Source organism: Triturus cristatus, chromosome 6 (assembly GCF_964204655.1).
Source record: "Triturus cristatus chromosome 6, aTriCri1.1, whole genome shotgun sequence".
Lineage (NCBI taxonomy): Eukaryota > Metazoa > Chordata > Amphibia > Caudata > Salamandridae > Triturus > Triturus cristatus.
The window spans coordinates 1,557,737,845-1,557,764,919 of record NC_140589.1 but is presented as its reverse complement, the minus strand read 5'-3'; positions in this window follow the sequence as shown (position 1 = coordinate 1,557,764,919).

Below are 27,075 nucleotides of genomic sequence, written 5' to 3'. Positions count from 1 at the left end.
CTCAGGAACCTAAAAAGACTGTGCATTATCTTTACAAGTGTTTAAACAGCACAGTGGAATGGAGAATCTCAAATCCAAAGACATGGGAAGTTTTGTGTCTTGGATTGTGACAGGATTGACACCTGAAGTTAGCAGGATGGATGATTTAACAGCATTTAATTTATAGTCAGAATAAGTAAATTGATGAGATCTTGAGGTACGCAAAATATTCCAGTGATTAATTGGAAATGAAACAGAAGCTGTTGAAGGAGAAGTTGATGCTGGTCCAGATTAAAGCAGCACAGAGAGGAAGTCAAAGTCAACTATATCTAGAGAACGTTGGTTCTTTGCAACAGGATAGAGGACGTGGTGTCCCGATTGACCCAAGTACTGGAATTGGTGTGGCTATATTAAAGAGTTTGAATCCTTCTCATTTTTGCAACAAGATAGGGCATTGGAAGAGGGAATGTTGTCTTAATCCCAACAGAGTAATAAATGAGAATCAGGTGCAAAATTCAGGGTTTGTACAGACACATGTTAACAACCCTGTGTAGGCAGAACATGTGCAGTGACAGAGAATGCAAAATCCTAATGTACAACAAGTTCCAGTGATGCAAGTTCCTCAAGCATCAATTCCACAGCAATTTTTAAATGGTCATAGATGTAATTCTACTCATGTCTGGAATTTTAATCAGAATACTTTCGAAAAGCAAAATTAGTTTCAGAAATATCCTGTATTTGACACACTTGAGGGTTTCAATTCAGAGTTGTCAAATTGTAAGGGGAGAAAGATTGTGTGCTTGGCAAAGTCTTAGAGGTAGACCAGAGTGGTCCATTTGTAGAAGGTGAAGTGAATGTCCACCCAGTATTATTTCTGATTGATCCTGGTGCTACCCATTCAACAGTGGATGTTCCAAACTAACCCCTCTCGGGAAAAAGAATACAAGTTGTAGGTGTTGTCAATAAACTCATTAACACAAGAACTGCCTGTTCAAATAGGGTCCTTTGAAGGGAACCACCAGTTCATGGTGTTTGATTCTAGTCCCGTAAATCTTTTAGGAGGAGACTTGCTGTGCAAGTTAAATTGCACCATCTATTGCATGCCAAAAGATGTTGAGTTCCAGTCAAGGGCCAAACACTGAATTATACCCTTTGATGACAACTGATGATTTGTCACTGGATCTTAGAGAGACAGTGAAGCGTGAAGTCTGGAACTTCTCAGGAAATAATACGTCTCGTAAAAGGAGTCGAGCCTGTCCGTATAAAAGTCAAAGCCAATGCTAAATATCCAAGAATGCCACGGTACAATTTGACTCCTGAGACAGTGATTGAGTCAATGATACAACAAGGCATTTTGAAAGAGATAATAGGGAGTCCATGTAACTCAACCATCATGGGCTTACAAAACTCTAGCGGTAAATACCACATAGTCCAGTCTTTGAGAAAGATTATTAACATTGTTGTTCCCTGTAGTCCTGTGGTACTGAACCCAGCTGTGATTCTATTTTAGATTCCAGGTGAAGCTGAGTGGTTTACTGTGACTGATTTTTCTGTATTCCCTTGCATGAGAACAGTCAGTACCTTTTCACATTCTGGTTCCAGAACTGTGTTTTTGCATAGTGCTGAGTCCCACAGGGTTCTACAGAAAGTCCTTTGATCTTTAATCAAATCCTTAAAAATAACTGTGAGTCCCTAGTGATACCCTGCAGCTCTGTCCTACTGCAAGACATAGATGGCTTACTAGTTGCATCAGATATTCAGGAATCTTGTTAACAAGACATGATTTCAGTGTTGAACCACTTGACAGAGAATGGACGCAAAGTTTATTTGAGTAAGCTGCAGTATTGTTAGAGAGAAGTTCTGTATCTTGGACATCGTATTGAGAAGAGAGATAGGAAAGTGTGGCAAGACAGAATGTCGGTGATTCTGAAAATGAATCCGCCAATCACCCAGAGAGAAATCAGGGTGTTTTGGGGAATGGTGGTCTACTGTCAACAGTAGATACATGTTAGAAATTGGGTTCCTGGCTGCAGAAGTATGCATCCAGTCAAGCACAAACCACAAACCTAGTCAGGGTAAGCCACAAATATACTTCTAAATTAACCAGTGCTCACCTCCTGGTAGCTTGGCACAGAGCAGTCAGGCTTTACGTAAGAAGCAATGTGTAAAGTATTTGTGCAACACTTCAAACAGTAAAACAGTGAAAACACCACACAAAAGGTACATACCTGGTTAGAAGATTAGAGCTTAATTTAATGAACAAAACAAGACCAAAATGACAAACCTAAATTAGTAGAACTGGATATATGACTTTTTAAAGACTAAACTGAAATGTAGTGCTTAGAATATTAAAGCGCCAACCGGCGATATTTGGTGATGCTAGACCGGATCGAATTCAGAAGTTCAAGCAAACTGCAATAAAGTGCAGGTCAGATACAGTCATAGGTAAGTCTCGCTAAAGTTTTACCTTCTCAAGAATTGTGCCAAGAGTCTCGTTAGTGGAGAAGAAGTTTGCAGGGAGAGTGTCGGTGGCAGTGGTCTGCAAAGCACAAAGAGTCGCAGGGCATCACGGACGGACGGGATGGAGCCTCGCGGTCATACTTGCTGTGCAAAGAGATTAACTTGAGGCTGCTCATGCTGTATCTTTGTGCAAGCCACGAGGTTCCAGAGTGAACTGGCCCATTCGTGTTTGCAAACAGCATAAAAGCTTGACTTACAGAGCAGAAAGATCACTTCCAAGGGCCCAGGACATGAGAGGCGCCTCTTGGGGGTCAGGAGCTAATTGAAAGAGCTGTGGGCAGCCTGTTATGACCCTGAGGCTCAGATCAGGAGGCCATTAGAATAGCCCTTTGAGTCACTCTGGTGTCCTGGGTTCAAGATGGGGTTATAGTTCCAGTTCTTCTTCCCCAGGCAAGGAGGGCAGCAGGCCGCAAGTCAGCACAGCAAGATAGCAGTTCTTGCAGAGCAGCAGTAAAGCAGAATGGCAGTCATTAAGCAGCACAGCAGTCCTTCTTTCTGGCACAGTATTCACAGATCCAGAAATGTACTGAAGTGGTAGGGTCACATGTCTAGTGGATCGTTTGAAGTGGGGGAGGCTTCAAAGAAGGCCTTTAAAGTATGCAGAGGTCCTCCCTTCCTGACCTGGATCCAGACTCATTACAGGAGGTTAAGCAGCCTTTTTTGTGGAGACAGGACACAGCCTATTCAGGTGTAAGTGTGAGGCTTTGTCCAGCTCATCCTTCCTGTCCTGCCCAGGACGGACCATCAGGATGTGGATGGTCCATCAAGTCCTACCTCAGCTGCCTTTGTGTGTGGGCTGTTGGGAGGGAATTTACAAAGCCCAGCTCTCACCTGCCCCACATGTGTTTTGGGGACAGAGTGCAGGCACTCAGGGCTAAGAGCAGAAAAATGCCATCTTTCTAAATGTTGTATTTTTAAAATTGTAATAATAAATTTAACTTCGCCAGTATTATTACAAGTCCATAGGTACTAAACATGACAACTCTACCTCCTTCCAGTTGGGAACTGCAGCTTTTTAGGTGTAACAGGAACCTCAAATGTTAACCTATGGGAGTGGTGGGCCTCTTAGTAGTGAAAACGTTTTGGGAGTCTGTCCCTACCAGGACATGTAAAATTAACAAAGCGTACATGTCCTGACGTTTAATTACACAGCACCCTTCTCTATGGGCTACCTAAGGCCTACCTTAGGGATGACTTATATGTAGTAAAGGGGGTGTTTAAGGCTTGGCAGAGGGTTTTAAATGCCAAGACGACATGTCAGTGTAAACTGCACACACAGCAGGCAGGCCTGAGACGTGTTTAAAGGGCTACTTAAGTTGTTGGCACAATCAGTGCTGCAGGACCACCAGTAGCATTTAATTCACATGCCCTGGGCACATGTAGTGCACTTTACTAGGGATTTATAAGTACAATAAATATGCCAATTTTGGATGAGCCAATGTTACCATGTTTTAGGGAGAGAGCACAAGCACTTTAGCACTGTTTAGCAGAGGTAAAGTGCATAACCAACACAAACAAATTCAGAAAAAAGGGGAGGAGGAAGGCAAAAGGTTTGGGGGTAACCCTGCAGAATGGGCCTTTTTTTTAACAATCCTCAAATTTTCCCTAGTGGCCAAGCCTTTAAGAGGCTGACAAACAAGGTTGTGTCGGATCCGGTTCTATTGGATGATGATTGTTTGATTGCCTTCCTAGAGCTGAGAGAAAGTTTCTGTTGTGCCCCGGCACTGGAAATTACAAATTATAACAAAGCCTTTGCACTTTTCTGCAGTGAGAGGGAAGTATGTGCTCTCTCAGTGCTTACACAAATGCATGGAAATGCACAAAGGCCTGTGTTTTCTGCTACCGTTGATCCTGTAGCCGAAGGACTGCCCGGATGCCTTAAAGCTGTAGCTGCAGTAGGTGTCACCATAGAAAGGTATGAAACTATTGTCATGGGTCATCCTCTTACTGTTTTTGTACCTCATTCTGTCAAGATGATGATGAAGTAATGAATGACTGTCTCAATGTCACTGTACTGTGCACCAAGCTAAGGCCAGATGTATAAGTAAGTTAAGCCACTGATTGAGTCTGATCTCATACTGTTTATTGATGGGTCCTGCCTGAGAAATAATGGAGGAATCTTAAGAACTGCCTATGCAGTCTGTATGCTCAGAGGGGTAGTCGAAGGCCCCTGGCTTCAAGAGGTGGTTTTTCAAAAGTGGCTGAATTGATCACTCTTACTAGAGCTTGCTGTGTTTCTGAACAGCTGAAAGTGACAATTTTCACTGCTAGTCAGTCTAGCTTTGGTGTTCATGACTTCGGTCGCAAAGTGGATTCATGATGTTGTCAGGGTCTCTATTCAGGAATGGTGCACATGTCATGAGATTGTTAGAGGCATTGCAATTTTGCTGTTGTAGAATGTTCGGACCATATTCGCATGAGGTTGCACAATATTGTGCTCATGGAGCCTAGACATTTAATGGTGAATATGTCAATGAATCTGAAGATGAGACCCTTTATAACCTTCCGTTGACAACAGCTGACACTTGGGAGGAAGTGAAAAGGTTGCTGGAGGAAGTGCTGAAGGCAGAACAGCAGGGTTGGATCAGAGCAGGATGTGTCAAATGAGCTGATGACGTTTGTGTTTTAGCAGATGGAAGACCTTTATTGCCAGATAATTGTTGTCTTCAATGGCTAGACATTTCCATGGTCCCACACATGTTGGGAGGTATGCAATGGCTAGATTCTTCCGACAGACATAGTTTAACCCACTATTTAGATTGATGGCTGAAGGATTGTGCCACAGATGGTATACAACGTTTACAACGCAACTTTTACACCGCACTACCATTACAACGAAACTGTAACAACGCGAAATCTGTTACAACGCATGCCATTACAACGCATGCCATTACAACGAAATGCACTAGATGGCGTGCTAACATTAGAAATAGTGTAGTTTTACTATCCAAACACCTTCCCTACTGCAACGTGGACTGGAGTTAGAATAGTAAATTATACATTTCTAATGTCAGCACTCCATCTAGTGTACGTCGTTGTAAAAGCATGCGTTGTAAAGGCTTGCGTTGTAACAGATCTTGCGGTGTAAAAAATGCGTTGTAACGGCATGCGGTGTAAAAGCATGCGTTGTAACGTCATACATCCGCCACAGATGTGTTGTGTGTCAACAAATGAATGTAGGAAAAAGGACCATACCATCCCTGAGCCATATAGGAAGATCAGGAGGGCGATTCAAAAAGGATGCAGCTGGACTTTGTTGAGATGCCTATGTGCAACAGGCGGAGATATGTCCTGGTGATTTTGTGTATCTTCTGGCACTGGGTCGAAGCTTAACTGACCAGAGTAAATGATAGACTCACCGTAGCTAAGTTGTTGTTAAGGGAGCTCATACCCAGGTTCAGTTTCCAGACATCACTGAAGTCAGGCTGAGGGACTCATTTCAATAGTGAGGTCCTGAAACTACAGTTATTGGCCTGTGGGTTCAGGCAATGTTGAGCAGGTAAATAGAAAGTCAAAATCCAGATTGGTCAAAGTGTGTGCTTTCACGTCACTGGAATAGCCTAATGCTTTGCACCTTGTTTTATTGAGTCTTTGCAGCATTCCTGATCGGAGGACAGGACTGTCTCCCCATGAAAGCATCATGGGTCGAGCAATGAGACTACAAGAGGTACCTGTAAATGCCCTTGTGAACATTACAGATAACATGATTCTTGATTACAGCAAGGGAATAGCTGATGGGGTGCATTTTGAGTCTCACCAGGTTGGAGTTGCTACCACCCCACCGCATCTGGAGCAATGCCATGACCCTTGTGGCAATGACTGGATCTTGGTGAAGAAACACTTTCGGAAAATGTGTCTAGAACCTCAATGGAGTGGTCCTCATCAAGTAATACTTGTCACAAACTTGGCTGTTAATGATGGTGGTCTCCCCCAACTGGATCCATGCTACCACATGGTGGTTGAGTGTCCCCTTGATAATATGGCAGTACCTCTCCCAGAAGCTTAAGCTGCAACTGAAACTTGGTATGAAGGTCTCGATTAGCCATAAAATCAGTGAATGCATATACTAGGAGGTGCAATGCTTTGGGAGTTTGAGCCATTAGCACAGCGTAGTCCAAGTATAAAAGTGTGGATAAGAGAATCCCTTGAACAGAAGGAACATCTCTAGTTATCTTTGCTAGAGATTGTACAGATCATTAATGTATAAAATGAACAAGAGCAGGGCAAGCACATATCCTTGTCAGACACCCCTGCCAATCTCAATATCGTTGGACACATTTCCATTGTCACTTATTCTAACCCTGGCTCTCATGTCTCTATGCAAATATGCAAGGAAATTTACAAGAGAGGCATCCAACCCTGGAGCAGCAGCATGTGCCATAATTTGGTTCAATTAACACAGTCAAAAGCAGCACCTAAGTCCATAAAAACCACCAGTCATTAAGGCACACGCTTTACGACAGTGTATTTGCCTATTATCAGATTCAAGTTAGCACATTGCTCATTTGTCCCAACTTACTTCTGAATCTTCTAGTTATATTATTGTTTATTGAATATTATTGTTTTGTTTTGAAAATTATGTTTGCATATGTAAACATATACTATTTTTACTCACGTTTTACATTTAGTTCTAAAGTTGCACATTCATATATTGCCATGAATTTGAAATGCACAGTAAATGCTTAACCAACGTAAGCCTGACTACAGGCCTCAGTTGAAATGTATTTTGCTTTGCCAACATGTTTTCTCTTTTTGCAGGTTTATTATCATGATTCTCAATAGCTAGACAAAGGCTTATTGTCTGTATTAGACCACTGATAGAGAGAAGTGAAGGAAAACGTGGTAATAAAAGTGGAGAAACGATGGTCGAAAGAGGTTTTCTGCTCATTGTGTACCAGAATGGCAAGATGTTCAAGGCTGAGAACCTAAAGTTTCATGCTGATGCGATGTGTACCTGGAGTAATGTTCCAAATGCCCTGAGTGGTCCCTGGTGGTGTGAAAGAGATACATATGTTCTGAATCTCCTGTTATTTTAGAATTGGTGTTCTCACTGTCAGGGTTAGGAGAGATTCCCTTTAGACTTTGAGAAATACAGACCTCTCTACTCGCTATATATAGTGTGAAGTTTTATGCTAAACACATGTTTCTCTTTTTCTTTAGAATTCTACTGAAGTCTGATCATGCTGACTTCTTCTTCTTCTATGCCTCTGATTTAGAGACCCCCGTATACATGACTCTATATAAAATTGATATTTAGAGGAGAGAAGGGAACTTCTTCATGGAACACCTGTTTGCTTTATTGTGTGTTAATGCAATTATGATTATCGTAATTCAATATGTCACATTATAAAACCTCAACTTACTGAGATAATTTGGCTTACCTAATGTATTGCTGCATTTACTGAATTAATTTCTGGTTTACGTACATAATGGTTTGATTGAAAATTCTAAATGAAGTCCATTAGCAATAATAAGTGATTCCTGGTCCTAATTGTGAAGTCACATTAGCCTCACAAGTTAGAAATATATTGTTGATGTTTCCCCCATTTCAGTGCTTTACGTCAGCTTACAAAGATCCATACAACCAATGGGGAAAAATGTTCAACAACTTGAATAAGAAATTTCATTGTAAGGCCCAGCTCTCCGTCAATATCTCAGGGCAACACATTCTGAGTTTATTGATCCCACACAGACCAACATTTTAAACTCATCCATTACTCCTGCCACAACCCAATGCTTGAAATAAATCCGATATGGGACTTCGAGTAAAAAAACTATTGTGAGCAGTTTCCACCCCATCACTCTCTTGCCTTTTGACTAAACCCTCTAAGTCATGTTGAAGACCTGTATATAGCATTAAATCTGTTGTCCTCTCAGTAGCTGATGATCTTAGGATGATATCAGTTCAAGGCCAAATTGCCAGATGTTTTGGGATTTGTTTGTGACTTCAAATACAGTGTCAACTTTCATATTATTTTCTCACCTCTCTGAATGTAGCATCAATGCTTCTGCTTTACTTGGCTGTTGGCTTTTATCATGCTACTCTCCCAGGGTGCTCTCCTTTCCCAATTTTGGTCAGAGATCACACATCACTTTGATTTGGTGTTTTTCACTAAGCCCCACTAAGTTCACTATCGTTGTCTCTGCCCTTGCCAATATTATTTACTCATTTGGATGCACACTCATTTCCTATGCTGATAACATCCAGAGCCTATTGAGACTCAGTGGCAATTCAGCATGGACAAGCCTTTCCTGACGCTTGGAGTTCAGATGAATAAATCAAACTGGCTCAGTCTAAACTCTGAAAAAATGGAAATGTTAGTTGTTGGTGGTACCTTTTCTGCATTGTCCTCCATGTGGTGGCCATCTAATCTTGAACTCGCACAATCTACCTCAGCTCTGCCACTTCCCTGTCTATGTCCACCATGAGAGACATAACAGACACTGACAGGGAAAATGCGGAAAGATGCTTAAACACATGGAGAAAACTCCCTGGCGGTACTAGGCTCCAAGGCCTGGAACATTCTTCCCTCTCATCTCCGTCAAATCCCTACAGAAGCAATTTTCAGAAAGGCCCTCAAAACTTGGTTTTTCACTCTCTCTGAACATCAATGTAAACACCTAGTCTAGATACCTCCCCCTTCCTTCCAGATCTACTAGGATTCTTAAATCTCTTTTACAGCGCAAAGATGCTCCTTGGAGTGCAACCTGCGCTTTATAAAAACCCCATCACATCACATCACACATCACAAAACTCCCTGCACATTGGGCATTTTTTTAAATGAGAAAACAAAAACGCATGCTGGGCAAGAGCTTTAAATGTGGTGCCCACTGTGCTGTAGATGGAGCTGCTGTGGTGGATGCTTCCTTTAGTGCACAGAGATCTCCACAATGCAGGCGATAATCTCAAAATAAGGCAGATGGTCCTCTGTCAGAATGGCAGAGGTCATGACCACATCTCTCCAGGCACACCAGTGGGCCATCCACTGGTTTCTAAATAAGGCTCTTTGCTTCTTCCCTTTACAGTTGCTAGCATAGGAAAACAAATGGTGGCCCAGATGTTTCTCATAATATTCACACTACAGAGAACAGCTGAGTCCTGGCATCGTTGCCGCTCTTGCTTCAGTTCCTTTTGAAATAAAATGCAACTTGCTCATTCAGGGCAGCTAAAGTACTCGGCTACACCTAAGATGGTCAGCAAAGTCTCAGAAGCGCTGGGCTCAGAGGAAATAGTGCAACATAATCCTGGTTTTGAGGGATTTAGAAAACACCAATACCAGAACATCTGAGAGAAGGTAAACTGCACAATGGGGGTACTGGAGAGTGTGGAAGACAAGATAAGGTTTTGCTATTGGCACCAAGAGCTATGTTAGTGAGAATCATAACTGGGGTGTTCATGATGGAGCCTGAAGAGACCTTCTTCATTGGCTAGAGGTGCAATAATCACAATTAATGATGCAACTGAGGACTTGTGTACCTTTATGAATTCTTTTTCATAGTTTTTCATTGTAAAAACCTAACCCAATGGTCTTAAAGCACTTTACAACAGACCCAAACACTAGTACACACTTATTTTTTTGGGCACAGGGAGAATACGTCATTAACCCAGAAACTTAGGATGTTGAGCTAAAGCTGGATCTGATTCTCCCGTTAAGGAAGAGTGAACACAAGCCAGTCATATCAGTATTGAGAAACTCATATGTGCTTCATTGAAGTAGCTGGTGATTGCAGCCTATACAATCATGAAGAACCATGGAAACTAAAGCGTAAGGCCACAGGTATAATTAACTGTATGGATCCATTGGAACATAGAGGGTGTCAAATAATCACGTCCTAAAGTGATGCTTGTCTAAAGCATTACTTTGGATTCTGTATAGGCTGTGAAAAGAATGTTTTAAATTCCCAAAGATTGGTGTAACTGGAGAATGGCACTTTGCATTATTTCCCTTTATCAGTGTTCGCCCCTGGATTGGGAAAAGATGTATATGTATGTTGGCAGGCACCTTGCTTCTTATGATCTTGGATTCTACAAAATAATCTGGACTTTCTGAAAGCACTGACAATAAAACCAGAACGTATCGCTCTGGTTTATGGCGAGAAATGATCTTGGTTCTGATAATCGAGGATATAAATCTCATAGTATTTTTTCCAACTACGTTTTTTCAGTTCTGAATGAAACAGCTTGTATCATAGAAACATAAAAACGTTTTGGGCACTTTTTAATTTCTTCTTAATGACTTTTTCAGGTTATTTTGAGACAAAGAGATGCAATTGCACTATAAATATACAGTGCATCTTGTTGCAAGAAAAACCAACTGCTTCTCAATTCCATATGTGCATCCAACTATAATACCTTGTTAATATGCCTACCTTTGAAGCTGTTGCAGTCTGCCTATTCCATTGAAAGCAGAGGATGCCCAGAAATCAAGGTCATTTTCTACTTCATGGTCTCAAACAAAGGTTGAAAATCATTCAGCCATGTCTGCACTGCATAAACTGCGGATGAGCCCATTCATGTGAAGAAATTAATAGCGGTAAAGGAACTTTTTGAAGGCATACTCTACCTTGGGATCGGTTAGGTGTAAAGCGCCAGCATCTTAAAACAGCATCAACGTTTGCTAACAAGGATGCAAAGGTTGTAACAGACTTCATCCCGTCTAGGTATACAAAAGAAGTGAGACAATCACAATAAAATTAGAGATAGCACCTTTTGAACTGCGTACAAAGTTGGAGCAGGGTATTGCCTACCTCGAGAACGAGGGTAAATCTGTAATTTAAGTACAGTGGCAAAGGAGGTAGAAGAGGAACTAATATCTGATTATTTTTTTCCAAAGAAAATAAAAATGAACTACACCTTAGGGCCTCCTCTTTCCCCATGCTCAGCTTGTTTGCCTCATACACTTTGGGAAAGTGGGGCAGATTCATCAATATTTCATGCAATGCAGCACGCTACCTTGCTGCTCTGCATGAAAGGGGGGAAGGAAAACACCATATTTAACATTACATGCCACATTCCTGTCCTCTCGTTTCCTTCCTGCCTCATGGTGCATTGCAGGCAGGATTGTTTTTGTGCAGGAAGAGGCAACTTCCTGCACAAAAAAAAACCGCTGAGGCTTTTTCCTCCCCACAGAAAGAGGAAGAAACGTGAAGAAATAAAGATATTTCTCCTTATTACGCCTCGCTTGGGAAGGCGCAACATTTAGATGCATTCCCATGTCTACCACTTATATTAAATCTGGGACTGTGCCAAAATCTATGGGTTGATGTGTGTTGGCACCCACGCTACACCCAGGAAACGATTTCCCGGAGCAGAACAATGCAAGGTAGCAACTTGCGGTTCTCTAAATTTAACAAGCCATGCAGGGCCACACAAGGCTGTCTTGAGTTGCTTCTCAAATCTGAATTTAGTGTTGCGTTGTCGACGCTTTACCTTGTGTGATGCAGGGACAACACAACACAAGGGTTGTTCTATTAAAAACAACATTAACAAGTAATGGCTCCAAATATCAGCAAAACCTTGGCAGAATTATTGGAATGATTATTTCTCCCAAGTATGTGGTTCACATATCCAATTTATTTCAGTCTGTTATAACTACTGAAGGTCTAAAATTACAAGAAATATAATTTGCATCAAAGTAATTCATTCTTTCCAACATCATGAACACATCATTACTGAGTTAAAATTAAATCTAACTTGTTCTGATGCCACTAATTGTTATTGCATGGTTTCAGTGTCGCTACACAGAGTGTTCCGACAAGGACAGATTGTGACATAAATAGAGAGATAGAAACGCTCAAATAGACGGTGTATCTTGAAGTCCTATGAGTCATTAATTCTCTTTCCCAGCTCTACATCATGCCTCTCTGTAGCTTTCCTTCTATTAACCGTCTGCATCAACAGTGCAAGCCCGTTTACATGAGGCAGCAAATCCTTCAATGCACACATCCTGTTTAACTAAGTGCCAGTGAGGGCGCTGAAGTGCAAATTAGACAGCAGTTCCTAAATATATAACTGGAGTATTTATGGTCAAGGAAACGAACTTCTGGTAGTATGCTGAAATATTATATTGCTTTTAATAGTTAATGTTCATGATACTATGAGCTCGATAAATGATGACTAACAGCACAGCAAGGATATAGAAAGCCATCAAGATTCGAGTAGCACAAGGAAAATAAATATTTACAATCAATCAATCAATCAATCAATCAATCAAGACCCGGAGGGTCTCAAGGCGCTACTGCTCGAACAGCCAGGTCTTAAGTTGCTTCCTGAAGGAGAGGTGGTCTTGGGTAAGACGGAGGTGGATGGGGAGGAAATTCCAGGTCTTGGCTGTCAGGTAGGAGAAGGATCTTCCTCCCATGGTGGCTCTTCGAATGCGCGGAACGGCGGCGAGGGCGAGGCTGGTCGATCGTAGTTGGCGGGTGGGTGTGTAGAAGGTCAGGCGGTTGTTGAGGTATCTGGGGCCTAGGTCGTGGAGGGCTTTGTGTGCGTGGGTGAGGAGGCGGAACGTGATTCTTTTGCTGACGGGGAGCCAGTGCAGGTCTTTCAGGTGTCCGGAGATGTGGCTGTGACGGGGGAGGTCCAGGATGAGTCGTGAGGAGGCGTTCTGGATGCGTTGGATTCTTTGCTGCAGTTTGGCTGTGGTTCCGGTGTAGAGGGTGTTCCCGTAATCCAGTCGGCTGGTGACAAGTGCCTGGGTGACCGTCTTACTGGTTTCGGTGGGGATCCATCGGAAGATCTTTCGGAGCATGCGTAGGATGTTGAAACACGATAACGAGACGGCGTTGACTTGTCTGGTCATCGATAGGGAGGAGTCCAGGGCGAAACCCAGGTTGCGTGCGTAGTCCGTAGGTTTGGGTGCGCTGCCTAGGGCCGGGGGCCACCAGGAGTCGTCCCAGGCAGATGGTGATGATCCAAGGATGAGGACTTCCGTCTTGTCTGAGTTCAGTTTCAAGCGGCTGTTCTTCATCCACTCGGCTACTTCTTTCATCCCTTCGTGTAGGTTGGTTCTGGCGGTGGCGGGGTTGTTGGTGAGGGAGAGGATCAGCTGGGTGTCGTCGGCGTAGGAGATGATGTTGAGGCTGTGTTGGCGTGCGATGGCTGCGAGGGGGCTCATGTATACGTTGAAGAGGGTGGGGCTGAGTGATGATCCTTGTGGTACGCTGCAGATGACTTTGGTGGCCTCGGATCTGAACGGGGGGAGGCGGACACTCTTGGTTCTTCCGGCGAGGAATGAGATGATCCACTCCAGTGCCTTCTCTTGGATTCCGACGTTGCTGAGGCGTTGTACTAGGGTTCAGTGGCAGACACTATCGAATGCTGCGGAGAGGTCCAGGAGGATGAGGGCCGCTGTTTCCCCGTTGTCGAGCAGGGTTTGGATGTCGTCAGTGGCTGCGATGAGGGCGGTCTCGGTGCTGTGGTTGGCTCGGAAGCCGGACTGTGAGTGGTCGAGGGATCCGTTCGTCTCGAGGAAGGCGGCAAGCTGTCTGTCTTCTCGATGACTTTGGCAGGAAACGGGAGGAGCGAGATGGGGCGGTAGTTCTTGAGGTTGGTGGGGTCTGCTGATGGTTTCTTCAGGAGGGCGCTGAGTTCGGCATGCTTCCAGCTCTCCGGGAAGGTGGCTGTGTTGAAGGAGCAGTTGATGATGTCCCGGAGTTGGGGTGCGATGACGGAGTCGGCCTTGTTGAAGACGTGGTGGGGGCATGGGTCGGTTGGTGATCCGGAGTGGATGGTGTTCATCGTGTGGGTGGTGTCTTCGGTGTTGACTGGGGTCCAAGCGCGGAGGGTGGTGGTGGTGGGCGTTGGTTCTGTGGTTGGGTGCGTGGACTGTTCGCCGAAGCTGTTGTGTATGTCTGCGATCTTATTGTGGAAGAACGCGGCGAGTGAGTCGCAGAGGTCTTGTGAGGGAGTGATGTCGTTGTTTCCGGCGCTGAGGTTGGAGAGTTCTTTGACGATGCTGAAGAGCTCCTTGCTGTTGTGTGCGTTGTTGTCTAGTCGCTCCTTGAATGTTGACTTCTTGGTGGTGTGGATCAGCTGGTGGTGTTTGCGGGTGGCGTGCTTGAGGGCGGTCAAGTTGTCTGTGGTCGGGTTCTTTCGCCAGGCTTTCTCGAGGGTGCAGCAGTTCTTCTTGGAGTTCTTGAGGTCGTCGTTGAACCATGGGGCTTTCTTGCTTCCGGGCCTGCTGGGCTGGGTTTTCAGGGGTGCAAGGTCGTCGGCGCAGTTGGTGATCCACTGTGCGAAGTTGTGGGCTGCTTGGTTGGGGTCCGTTGATCTGGCGGGAGGGTTCTGGTTCAGTGATGTGGTGAGTTGGTCGGTGGTGATATTGTTCCAGTTCCTGCGGGGAACCTGTTGCGGGAGGTAGCGAGTCGTGGTATTTCTGAAGCTGAAGTGGACGCAGCTGTGGTCTGTCCAGTGGAGTCCGGTGGAGTGGCTGAAGGAGATGTGCTTGCTGGAGGAGAAGATTGGGTCAAACGTGTGTCCGGCGTAGTGGGTGGGGGTGTTCACCAGTTGCTTGAGTCCGATGTTGTCGAGGTTGCCCAGCAGGGTGGTGGTGTTGTTGTTCTCCTAGGTGGAAGTTGAGGTCCCCTAGGAGGATGTAGTCAGCGGAGGGGAGGGCGTGTGGGCTGATGAAGTCTGCGATGTCTTCGCTGAATTGTGTGCGGGGTCCTGGGGGTCTGTAGACGAGGGTGCCTCTGAGTGTGGTCTTGGGGTCGGTGTGTAACTGGAAGTGAAGATGTTCGGCGGCTGTGAGGCTGTCGTCGGAGTTGGTCGTGATGCGGATGGTGTTCTTGTGGACGATGGCGATGCCTCCTCCAGTCTGGTTGACGCGGTCCCTCCGGGTGATCTTGTATCCGTCCGGGATGGCTATGGCGACGTCGGGTGCTGAGGAGGCGTTCATCCAGGTCTCCGTGAGGAAGGCGACGTCCGGCGAGGTGGTGTCGAGCAGGTTCCATAGTTCCACGGCGTGTCTGTGGACGGAGCGGGTGTTGAGCAGGATGCACTTCAGGTGGTTGCTGTTGGTGCTCGGCTTGGCGGGTGCGGGTGCGTTGCAGGTCCGGATGCAGGAGAACTTGCAGGGTTGGCAGGAGAAGGGTCCATGGGTGCCTCCTGGGGTGCCTCTGTGGCATCCGGGGAGGCGGCCGGGGTTGAGTGCGCTGAGGGTGGCTGCGTCGTACGTCCGGCAGGTGGGATGGCATCTGCGGGGGCCAGGGTGTCTGGCGCTGGGCGCGGTCCAGGCGTGGACGGGCATAGACGGGCTTGCCTTTGGCACGCATGCTGCGCGTGAACGCTGCGCGCACGCGTGGACTCTGCCATAAGTGGAGAGTGTAGGGGGGGCGGAGCGAGGGAGGAGCAGCTGGGAGGTGGGAGCGGGGTGGCGAATGGGAGGGTCGAGGGAAACCAGCAGGAGTGGGGGCGGGGGCCACGGGGGAGCAGCGGCAGGGAGCGGGGTGGGCAACAGCGGGGACAGAAGCGCTAGGGCAACAGGAACAGAAGAGTACAATCAGGGCAAGACTACGGCGAAACAGGGGGCAGAACAGTACACAGCACAAGGCAACAGGAGCAGACAGAACAGTACAATGTGATTACTCTAATTACAAATATAATAAGACTTATATATACCTCCATTGTGGCCTACCATAGTTGTATACTTTGCAGTAATATTTGTGTGGCAGATCTTATGAAATAATCCAACCAGATAAATATCCTTGTAATGTAATGTAAGGTTTATTTGTAGAGCGCATCTTGTCACCAGAGGGGGTATCCATGCACTGAGTATATGAAAGTAGGCATGTGGTGAGGCTGGGCCGGGGTACGGGCAGTCCCAATGGTCCCACAAAAAGACTTGAAGAATTGAAAAGCCAGGACTTCAGGTTCTTGTGGAATTCAAGAAGTGAAGAGGTGACCCTGATGTGTTGGGGGAGGTCATTTGAAGATCTAGTGCCTTGGTAGGAGAATGATCTGTGGATGCGGAGTGTATGTGTGAATTACAGTGATGGTGAGTGAAGTTGTCTTGTGGGTTGGTGGAAGTGAAGCCATGATTCAGGTATGTGGGTCCTGTATTGTGTAGTGGCTTGAATGCGTAGGTGAGAAGTTTGGACTGGCAGCTTTTTGGATGGGGAGGCAGTGGAGCTTTCTGAGGAGTGGCGTGGTGTGCGCTCGGCGCAGGAGGTCGAGGACGAATCTGGCAGTGGCCTATGGGATGGTTTGAAGTCTGTACTCTGTCGCTATTAGCAAATACCTCTCTTTTTGGGAACACATTTTACCTTTGGCACTTGTGTTCCTTGGAAGTAGGTCTTACTAACCCCTGACTAACTTCAGGATTGGCAGCAAGTGCCCCGCAGTGTCGCAGAAGGGCCATTTCATGAGTGCACTGGAAAACAGTGTGATAATTCGATGTTTTGATACCTCCAATTCTTCTACTCCAATAAGTAATAGTGCTCTGGAGTGATACCATTTTTAGCTTATTTAACTGTAAGAACGTAAATGGAATTAAAGGATATAATGATTGGGTGACCAATATCTCACGATTAATAAGTGGAAAACAATTAATCGTTGTGTGACAAAGTTCTTAACTTAGAGAATATCCTCTGCTCTGTTATTTGCTTGCTGCATTGCTTATTAAACAACGCTGATAACGAATTGCAGAGTTACTTATGTTTTACATTTAAATTTCTTTGTCACATATTTTATGCAGCTGAACTGTTAGCTTTCAATGAGCCACGGAGCGTTGGGATACTTTTTCCTTTATGCATTTGTACTTGTCTTCGGGGAAATTGGTTTTCCAACACGAAGGACACTTTAGTAGGCGAAAACCCTGAAAACACCAGTAACATTTTCCAAATAGGGGGCAGATTTATGTTTCCTGGCGCATCCCTGCAAATCAGCAGGGATGCGCCAGGAAAGATGCGTCACAAAAGTTTACCCTTGCGCCACAATAGATGCGCCGCATTTACAATGCAGCGCATCGTGGCGTAAGGATAAACAGATGCGTGACGCATCTGATGGTGGAAGGTTGGCGCATTGCTGGAGTTGCGTCGCAAGCGTGACGCAGATCCAGCAAGGCTCGGGGGTGCCCTATTGTTACAATGCTGCGTCAATCCTTACGCCTGCTTCAAGCAGGCGCAGGGTTTTGACGCAGCATGGCCGGAAAAGTGACTGAGTGAAATCTTGTAGATTTCACTCAGCCACTTTTCGGAGGCGTTCCTGCGCCGAAACGCCCCCCCCTGTGCAGGTACGCCCACATGTGGCGCAAGCTTTACAATGTGATGCATCTCCCTAGATGCGTCACATTGTAAATGGGGCGCAACATGGCGCAGGGTTTACGCCGCCGCTGCGTCACAAAAGTGACGCAACGGTGGCGTAAAAGTGCCACAAGTCTGTTATAAATCTGCCCCTCGGTATGCAAGAGTGGGCAACCCTTCAAAGTTCACCATATCACCTAAACTCTGGGGCTTAATCACAAGCCCCTTGTGTCGCCAGCGCATCACTTTTAAAATGGGAAAAAGTGACGTACCGGTGGCGCAAGGGGCTTGTAAATAACCCCCTCTGTATTTTGGGTGTTAATCTGCTTATCTCTAGAGACTTAGGGGCAGATTTACAAGCCCCTTGTGCCACTTTTGCGTCACTTATAACATGGGAAAAGTGACGCAAAAGTGGTGCAAGGGGCTTGTAAATCTGCCCCTTACTTCTAGAGTTACTGAGCGCAGCAAAAGCCATGACAACCACGTGTTTCGATTAAATGTTAAATTTGCCTTTCGGGTTTTAAGACTAATTTGTAAAAGTCTCTCCTGAAAGGGGCACCTCCAGCTCACTGCCATTAGATGATTGAGGGTAGTTTACGACGATCATTCACTCCGCCGTTCTCTCCATGGGTCACATTGTGGTATTCACCTTCCACCACGCATTTTGTCTCCCTCTTGTTAATTGAATAATAATAGCTGGGGTTTCATCTTTGGTACTTTAACCACGGGTCAATGGCACATCCATTTTATGATCTATGTAGGTCTTGGGGTCCACAACATGAACAGCGCGGAGAGGCGTTCAATGCAACACATATGTTAAAGTACCTACCTCCAGTGATTTTGTTCTATTTTCAGTCTTCAGAGAATAAGCTCAGAGCTCATCCCACCTAACTGCTGGAGTAGTACCCCGAACACAGCCTACCCCAAATACCACAAACCTTTTTTTGTCTTTTCTCATTCTGTCTTTGGAATGAATGTCCTTTTATTCAGAGAAACTCCTTCTACTTAGTGTATTTGGACTTTATACTAAGTACACTTTTTGGACAGGCTGGAATGTGAATTGCTTTTGTCTTATCTCCCTTGGTACTCCCTGCCTTTCTTCTGGCTCCACCTATACTTTGGTACTGTCGCCCTTACAACATTGGTAAAATACGTACCATTTAGTTGGATAATGTTAGAACTGGGGGTCTCTAGTTGGCTGAGGTAGGTACCTTAGTCCAAATAGGGACCCTTGCTTCTAGTCAGGCTAAGGAGGGACATACTCTTAGATAACCCCTTCTCACCCTCCGGTAGCTTGGCACGAGCAGCCAGGCTTATCTCCAAGGCAATTGTAAAGTATTTGCAACCACACTCTCAGTAACACAGTGGGGACACACCACACCACACTGATTTAGGAAAATAGTGGTATCTTTATAAAGAAGAAATACGATGAGACCAAACGATAAAAATATCCAGCATATGTGTCTTCATAATATTTCACTGGGCCGGTTATTAGGCCAACAATCACTTGTAGGTTCTGGCGGTATTAATGAGCAGTTCACGATAATCTAATACTGTCTTGATGCAATGCTATGCAGTTCATAATGCAATTCGTAATGTAGAAATAAGACAGTCCTTAATGCAAGTAATAATGCGGTGGGTAAAGCAAGTAATAATGCAGTCCATAATGCAAGTTCTAATGCGGTGCGTAAAAGCAAGTAATAATGCAGTTCGTAATGCAAGTACTATTGCGGATCGTAAAAGCAAGTATAAAGCAGTTCATAATGCTGATCGCAAAAGTGAGTCGGCACCGATCGCGGTGCTAGTGAAGGTCTCTATGCCACTCTTGGCAGACTCGGGGTCAGCGACTGCCAAACTATGCCCCCAATGCGGTTATGAAGAAAACAAAGTGCAGCTCCTCAATCCGACCCCGGTACTGCCACTCCTCGGCGAGTACGGGCCGTGATACTGACTTGAGCGAAGGCTCGCACTGCAAAGTTGGGAAAGGCCGAGAGCGGTCTCTCATAGCATGCACTCCGCCCCAGGCGGTGACACAAGCACGCTCGCTGAGCGTTACCTGGGGGCGATGCAGTCTCTCTCTCCTCTCCTCATGGCTTGGGTGTCACACTGTGCGGCTTCGGGTTGGCGGCGGCTGCTCCTCGCAGTGAGAGTCAGGCTACCAGGCGACAACCTCACAGCTGATTGGCTCCGGGCGCGACTCCGTTGATCTTGGGCAAAGGACCTAGGACCCACAATGGTGAAGGTTCACAGGCCTCTACTTGGCAAAGGCAGGCTCGCGCCGGCGTCGGTGATTTCTCACGGCTCCTCCTTGGGACGAATGGTCCGGGCCGATGGCGATAACGATCACAGCACTTCTGGTCATGCTGTCGATCGAAGCAGAAAGCAAGACAGCTCTGGGGCACATGGTCACGGGGCAAATCTCACGAAGGTCTCAGGCTGCAAAAAGCACTCGCACACAGCGTCGCTGAGACACACTTGGAAACTTTGATGTTCCTGAGTTTCAACAACAGGGAGCCAGGTCCTCTCGGGCCCTTGGAGTCAAGTTACTTCAGGACACAGCACACAGCAAAGTCCTTTCAAGCAGGGTGTCTTCCTGCCAGTGCACACCTTCTTTCTTTGATAGTGAGGGTCTGGGCCTCAGACACTCTGCAGGAGGTGGAGCCATTCTTTTGTGGCAGCAGCACAGCCCTCTTCGCATCAAAGGGGCTACTCCTCCCACCACACCAAATGCAGGCCACCCTGTTGCTGTGTCACCCACTCCTCCCTGGTGTCAGGACACCTCCCCAGACCCTGCCACATCCAAACCCAGACAGTCAATACTCAACTAGGCAGAGGCACACAGGATGATTAGGGCAAGAAACCAGCCACTTCTAAAAGTGTGGTTTCTAAACACACAATTTAAAAACCATCTTCACAAAAAGATGTGTTATTAAATTCTGAGTTTAGGCACACTAAACTCCCTCTCTCCATCTTATGCCTATGGGACGATATGCTGAAAACATGTGACACAGCATTCCCCATTCTGAACTATGGTCAAGATGGCCTTGCAACAGTGAAAAATGAAGTTGGCAGTATTTCACTTTCAGGACATGATAAACACCTCAGTACATGTCCTACCTTTCACATACACTACACCCTGCCGAGCGGGGTACGTTGGACCTACTATAGGGGTGTCTGATTTACATAAAAAGGGAAGGGTAAGGCCTGGCAAGTCGGTGCACTTGTCAGGACAACAAGGCAGTTAACTAACTGCAAGCAGGCACTGCAGTGGCAGGCCTGAGATCTCTTTTAAGGGCTACTTGTGTGGGTGGCACAACTAGTGATGGAGGCCCACTAGTAGCATTTGCATTACCAGCCCTTGCACACATAGTGCACTTTACTAGGGACTTTACTAGTAAGACAAACATACCAATTATGGACAACCAATTACCATAACACTTTATACAGGGAGCACTTGCACTTTGACACTGATCAGCAGTGGCAAAGTGCCCAAAGCATCTAAGTCGGCAACACAATATCAGAAAAAGGTCTAGGAGGAAGGCAAAAAGTTTAAGGAACTTTAGCTAAAAAGGGCCATGTTCCAACAGGTTACATAAAACATCTTCTTTAAGCTGTCAATAATGCCCCCTGCGGGGGAATGTGCACTTAAAGTTTAAAGGTTTCCATTCTAAAACACCTTCCAAAATTTCAGAATAAAACAACAGTGGCATACTCACAAGAACAAGATATTGTGAATCTGTCTCACTACATTGATTGAACTCATAGTGACCTAATTATAGTTAAACACCTATAACATATATATAATATATTTTTGACATATTACAGCTGCACATTACAAAAACAATACATGAGTTTAATTTACTATTTACCAATATTTTTGAGAAAGAGAGGGGCATTATGACACCCTTGGGGGCACACTGTTACAGAAGGTTAAAATACAAAAACAAAATTAGGGCTGCAGATACTGCTGTACTCCCACAGAATCCAGCATGGTCCTCCTATGAGGTACTATGGTAATCCAGAGAGAGCCACTGTACAAGTTTTCACATCATAGTCCTTTGAAAGCAAGCTTTGCACTGTACTGCGGTACCATGGAGTGGAAGCTTGCGTGTTGAGCTTTCCGAGTTCATGCACAGCTGGTGTGGAGAGGGTTGACTGGCCCTTGGCCAGGCATGGCAGCTAATCCCCTCTGTGCATGGCTAGTGGTTGCCACACCAGAGGGGGTGCTTGGGGTGGGTTCCATGCAGGACTGTGGATGGAAGCCAGGCCCTGCAGCCAACCCTTCCCCCACTACGTATGGCTGAAGGTGGTGCAAAGAGGGGGACTTCGCTGTAGGTCACCCAAGAGGGTTTGGTCTATGCTCAAGTTTGAATATGAGCAAAAAACCTAGAAATACACTGAAAAAGAAAAAGGTCAAAAGGTCGAAGTGATGTTATGCTTTGGTATGGTAATAAGATCTTAGTTTACACTAAAAATAAATTTAGTGAAAAAAACGTTTCTAAACTTTGTTTTCTTTCACTAAATTTCTTTTGTTGTTTTGTAGACATGTAGCCATGTATTGAAATAAGATAAAAACTAATGTTTAACAACACAAAAAAACTGGAATCCCCCAGTTATACCTTACCAACCTAACTATAACTTATGTCCCTCATATGCACTGCTTGTGAGCTCACTTATTAGATCACTTATTAGATGACCTGGTAAATTACGTCATTGATGAGATGAGATTACTGATGATATCATCTATTCATTATGACAGCATCCTTAAGGTTTTGTGGACTTGAAGTAATCACACATAATACACCTATGGCCAATTTTCTATCACCAGTCAGATGATAATGGGCATAATCTTTGATAACATGCTGGACACACAGAATACCTGTCAAGTTACCCACATCATCCACCCATCTAACAAACAAGACACCTGTATAGACTTTAATTGGAGTCACTGCCTTTTTAAACCTTTAACAAACTCAAAGAGTTTGTACTCTATTCACCTTAACCTGATCACCCTAGTAAAGACTTCTCTTGACCCACAATTTTAAGTCAAGGAGTTAACTGGTATGCGTTTGCATCTGATAAAACATCTTCGGTCAGGCCCTATGGAAACTCTTCATATGTTGGTTAAATATACTACAAACATGAGCAAAATGGCATACAACCTTAAAGCCATGTTTACAAACCCAGTGTTTATTAAATCACCTCTAAGAGGCCCACCCCCATATTCTACATTATTCAACAATCTGTGGTGCTTCAAAATCATCAGTGAAGTTCTGTAATTAAACATCCACAGCTCATACATTTCTTTGTTACATATAATTTGTCTATGGCACTGCTTTACTACTATTTAATATAGGCATGTGCAGAGACATCCACTGGATAATATTCTAATGTCAACAGAAGAATTTAGCTTTTCTGACACATTTTTTGCAACTGGTTTTGGCTTCATGCAACAACATACTTTGAAACAGACCTCTTCAACCCACGTCATTGCATTCAGCCTTTACCCTGTTTAACATGGAGCACTACTTTCACCCCAAATTTTCAACATGCACAATGACGCCTGTCTCCAGTGCACCCACTTTTACCATTCTATGCACACTATGCACCCAAAGATGTACAAAGCAGTTCTATGCTATATATAACTATATGCCCTGTATTGGCAACTTTCTTTGTTTTTAAATGATGTGAGGATTTTTGGAGCAATGTGACAAGTGGTATTGTAGATAATGTCACTTGAGATAGCATCAGTGATGTCATCAATGTAATTTGAGATGTCATCAGAATCAGGTGTATATCCGTAAAAGAGGGGATTTGGATTTATCTCTGTTTTTATGAAACTCTTCAAACCGTCCTTGTCTGAATGCCTCCTGCCGAGTCTGCCATGGACTGGGCAGTCTGAAGAGCCAGTGTGATGCAGGTCGTAGTATTTAAAGGAATTGTCAGTAAAATCCTGGCAGTTAGAATGTGATGTATCCATGGTGTTTGAATCCAGAGAGTCGAGGAAGTTCTTTCAGTCAGATGGGGCTATATACTCGAGTCCTTACAGTCTAAAGTAACAAACGTTGTTGCAGCTTCTAAGAGGCCCCATTTTATTTCCCACTTCTTAAGTCATGGTCTGAGTGCCAATAACCTTTTCCTCTTAAGGTTTGCCTCAATTGAAAAGTCTGCAGAGACAGAAATGGTTTGACATTAAAATAGAAAGGGGCTGTTCTTCTTCCTGGCTGTTTGCAGTGTCACCCTCACCCGTTGGAGCAGGACACAAGTGATCATTTAAATGAGGTTTTTTTGAAGCAGAAGGCCATAGTGAAGTTTGTGTGCTCTCTGGAATTCCAGGGGCTTTGTAAACCAAATCCTCAAAAGGCATGGGAGTAAGCCTACCAAAAAGTTGATTGTGTTGTCCATCTGGACTTTCTCTGCCACTCTATAAATTCTAATAATGTCACAACGGAAATGGACATTCAAATCAATGAGCTTAAATAGCTGTATGGCAAAATATTGACCACAAAAATATTATGGTGCAAATAAACTCTGGTCTGAACATTGACCAAAGAAAATTAGACTTTACATATATGTAATATAAAGTACATTCATGTTGACTTACAAAATGTTCAAAATATTGACATTATAATGGGAAGAATATATACTTACAGGTACATGTATCAAAGGTTTTTGTGATCGCAAATGGTGCGATTCACAAAAATCGTCCATTTGCGATTGCAAAATGGCCTTTTGCGATGCATGAAAGTGTTTGGGAAGCGCAATTTAAGAATTCACAATTTTTTGTGAGTTCCTAAATTGCGATTGCATTTAAGGAATCGCAATTTGCGTTTCCTTAAATACAATGCTAGAAGTAGTTTGAAATAGCAATTGCGCTATTTGGGACCGCTATTGAGTGCAACAGGGTGTCCTTTTGACACCTTTGCACCCTTGAAATTGCATGCGCAATTTGCGAGTACAAATTGGTACTCGCAATTTGCGCATGCAATTTCCTATTGACACAGGCCCATAGGAATAAATGGGAAGCCATTCCTTTATTCAGACTCGCAACTTGCGAGTCGCAATTAAGGAATGTTCAGAAATCGCTATTTTAGTAGCGATTTCTCATGCAAAGGCTTTTGAGAGTCCCTAATTGGGATTCCTTAAAAATCGCAATTAAAGACTCGCAAAAGCATTTCTTGATGCATGTGCCCCTTTGGGCCTGTCTATGATGCCGTTAGGAAAGCATTCCCACCAATTTGGTTTGGGTATGGTTTCCGACCGACTAGGATTGGGAGACCGACCAATTACGATGTATCTGAATGCTTCCAGATACGAAAGGGTCGACTTCGCATTGACTTCAATTGGAGCCTATGTTTCGACCAAATGCATAGGCTCCCATTGAAGAAAGGGGTGGCTTGGGAAAATCGGGTACCCTGTTGTGGGCAGCCCCTGGTGCCTGCCACACTGTGCATGGTTGGTAAGGGGAGGCCCATGTTTACCCCCACAGGCTGGATTGGGAAGGCTCCAGGTGCCTGAGGGCCCGCTACTGGCCCCCAAAGTCTGTATCAACTGACGATTTGAGTCGGACGGCACGATTCGGAAAGGCTGTCTGAATCCAGCATCGTAATCAGTCGTTCGGAAACGCGGCCCGTAGAGACATACGATTCTGCTCTGTACGGCTCGGACATTCCAAATGCCGTTGGGTTCGGATTGGGACATTCCTAACAACTAACTCGCATTGTAATCAGTCGGTTGGAAACCTTTCTGATTTCGGTCAGAAAGACACATTCCCGATCCGATTCAGACAGAGCAAATGCCGTTAGGAGGCCTTCCTAACCACATCGTTCTTTGTAAATAATATTATTGCAATATAAAATAAAAAGTACAATTTTTATTAAGTTACTAAATATAAAAATATCTGTAGAACAAAAAAATATATAAGCATTAAATTGTTAACTTGAAAACAAATTTTGTTAAAATTCAAATAGTAGAAAATTACCAATTAATAAACAGGGTATTTTTATATTTAGTTATACATTACAACAAATGTTTTATAAAAATATAAAAAAAATCTTAAACAAAATAAACAAATTAAAACAATTAAAAAATACTTTTTTAACCTCCGTTGTAAACAATTAGGCAAATATGGTGTTGTGGGGGTCTGTTGGAAATGGCCCTTTTTGCAGGGTCATCCCTGAACTTTTTGCCTTCCTCTTATATTTTTTCTGACCTGTTGTTGGCTATTTTATGACTCTGGGCACTTTACCACTGCTGAACAGTGCTAAAGTGCATATGCTCTCCCACTTATAAATTGATGTATGGATTAGTGATTCCATGATTGGCTGGTTTGGTTTACCTGCCAGACCCTAGTACAGTGCACCAGGAGTGACCAGGGCTTGTAAATCCAAATGCTGCTGGTGGGCTTGCAGCACCAGTTGTGCCACCCACAGAAGCAGCCTTGTAAAATGTGTCTAAGGCCTGCCATTGCAGAGCCTGTGTGCAGTCTCGCACTGCCATGTCGACTGGGTAAGTGCACCCACTTACCAGTCCCTAAACCTTCCCTTTGCTTCAATATCATTCACCCCTATGGTAGGCCCAAGGGCAGGGTGCATTGTAAGTATAAGGTAGGACAAGCCCTGATGTGTGTGGCATGTCCTAATAGTGAATTACATCCATTTTCGTTTTATTATTACATCTTATAATTCTAAACTGACTCAGGGATCATGGTAGAAATTCGGGTTTAGTATGCCTGAACTCAGAATGATAAAATACACCTTTTGAACATTCTGTGTTTGAAAATACCACTTTTAGAAAGTAGGTATTTTCTTGCCTAACCATCCAAACCTGCCTTTGCTCGGCTGTGTATTCCTTGTCTGGATTTTTGAGTGACAGGGGCTGGGGAATTCCAGGGGGCTGGGGAATTCCCGGAGACAGGGTGAGTCAGCACAGGGCTGAATAGCGAGATCTGCATCTAGATGAGAGGGAGGAGTTGCACCTGGGACCTGAATAGGACAGTGCCTGCCCCCCACAGTGCTGGCTCCACCCCCTGTGGTGCGTCTGATGTCTCTGCCCTGCACTGTGAAAGGAGAGAAGGAATCATGTCAACAAAGTGCTCCAGGGCTGTGCTTTTCCTCCACAATGCTGGCTCCACCTCATGTGGGGTGTCTGATGTTTCTGCCCTGCACTGTGAAAGGAAAGAAGGAGTCATGTAAACAGAGTGCTCCAGAACTGGATTGGACTGGGCAAAGGCCCCTCTGCCCTCAGAGGACAAAGGATTTTGGGGTATAATTATTGGGACCCTGATCCCAAGAAATTAGATCATCCTGGAATCAAGAAGGAACCTCTGCCAAG